The sequence below is a fragment of the Hydra vulgaris genome, chromosome 12 (genome assembly GCF_038396675.1).
Source record: "Hydra vulgaris chromosome 12, alternate assembly HydraT2T_AEP".
In the NCBI taxonomy this organism is placed as follows: Eukaryota; Metazoa; Cnidaria; class Hydrozoa; order Anthoathecata; family Hydridae; genus Hydra; species Hydra vulgaris.
Window position 1 is genome coordinate 64,897,475 of NC_088931.1, and position 1,982 is coordinate 64,899,456.

Genomic DNA, 1,982 nt, shown 5'->3' on the forward strand with positions numbered 1-1,982 from the left:
ATGTTCTGTTCTTATTCTGAATATTTTTTTTATTGTGTTTCTATGTCATTTTTGTTTAATGATGCATGTTATCATGCATTAGCGAAATATTTTTTATGACAAGTTATCATTTGAGCTACCATTTTATTTTATTAATCATTTTAGACAAACTTAAAATAAAACATTATAGATAAAGTCTTGCAGAATTTGACCGAAACGGGGCAGTTTAATTCATACAGTTTTATTCAAATTTTTGCGTTTTTAGATCTATTGGGTAAAGTAATAACGCGACCCTATATTTTGTTGATTATTATGGTAATACTATATTTTTATAAAAGTCTTTTTTTGGTTAAAGATTGTTTAGCTCAAGAAAGATTTTTTTTTGTGATGTTTTTTGAGTATTTTTAGGTTTATGTTTCGTAATCAATTTTATGCGACTTTACTCTAGCTTTTTTAATCATTTTATCCTCTGCTAAAACTCAATCAACAAGACCAGTTTGCATGTTTAAGGGATTCTAATTGTTACTTTTCTAACTGTTTTATGCGATTGAACTATTGTACGTATACTTAGTGCATGCTCTGAAGATCCAGGTTCAAAGGTACTAGACTTATGAAAATCAGGATTATTTGACGTTTATTCAATTTAAAACTTCACTCGTAAAAAAAAACTACTTTCAGGATATTATTAGAGTTGAAAAGATAGATTCTTTTTGATTTAAATTCTAATAAGCCATTTACTGGTGTAGTGATACGCATCGATGCTTCAGTAAATAATTGCGGAAACTGCAGTTTTCACAGTTATTGCATGGGAAATTTTCTATTGAGTTTGTCAATCTCATCATTCCAGTAAGTTTTCAATGGTTTGAAAACACTTTTTGTCCGGAGGTTAAAGTTCATGACTGCAATGGGCATATGGATGTTTAACTTTTCAGCTTCCTCAATTACGGCAATATCCAAATGACTGCAATCTCCTTCGAAAATCAGTAAAGCTTCTTTTGGTAATCGGTGTTGGTTAAAATTACGCAAAAAAAAATAGAAAGATCTTCCTTTAGTAATATATCCTTTCAGAGTCATACAAAAAATATTTCCTAGACATAAATTGTTCCGTAATCATATGTTTAATGTTTACCTTGATGCAATTAGCGCGGTTATTACTTAAATAAACTTTTTCTTTAACAATCTAAATAATTTCTTTTATTATTGTTTCATTTTTTAAACATTCACAATAAATTACAACAGTTACTACTAGTAAACTACAACAGTTACTACTAGTAAACTACAGGCTTGATGACGCTTTGAGCACAATCTCAACACACATATACATAACCTTAATATTGAAAAATCGAAAAGAAACTTGTGTCATTATTAGCCGATTGCGGTCTGGCGTCATTGGGTGTAGTACCATAATTTATAGAAAATGTTTTTTTTAATTTACATTATGACCATTGCTTAATAATAATCGAACGTCGTATTACACATATTAAACATTGATTGAATTGAGCAACCATGAATGAAGTTGATTCTTACTTGATCAACAATAAAAAAAAAGCTTCAAAATTGCGTTTTCTACACTGAATAAAATAAATGTGAATAACTTAAAACAACAATATAATGAACGACAGTTTACAAAGGATGCTTAATAGCTCAGAAATAATTGATCTAAGGAGTCCTGACAATGGTTCTTAGATGTTTTAACTGAAACTGTATATATATATATATATATATATATATATATATATATATATATATATATATATATATATATATATATATATATATATATATATATATATATACAGGGTTAGTCAAAAGTTTTGTCTCCCCTTAGTGGCACTTTTTTTGAAGTACATTTTATCTCTTGTCAGCGTTGTAATTTATAGATAATTATTTTCAGTATCTAACCTTGACCTTAATACTGTTGTTTACTGATGTTATTTTTAAAAATATGTTTTTGACATAAAAACTATTTAATTTAATATACGAAGATTTTATTATAAAGCAGG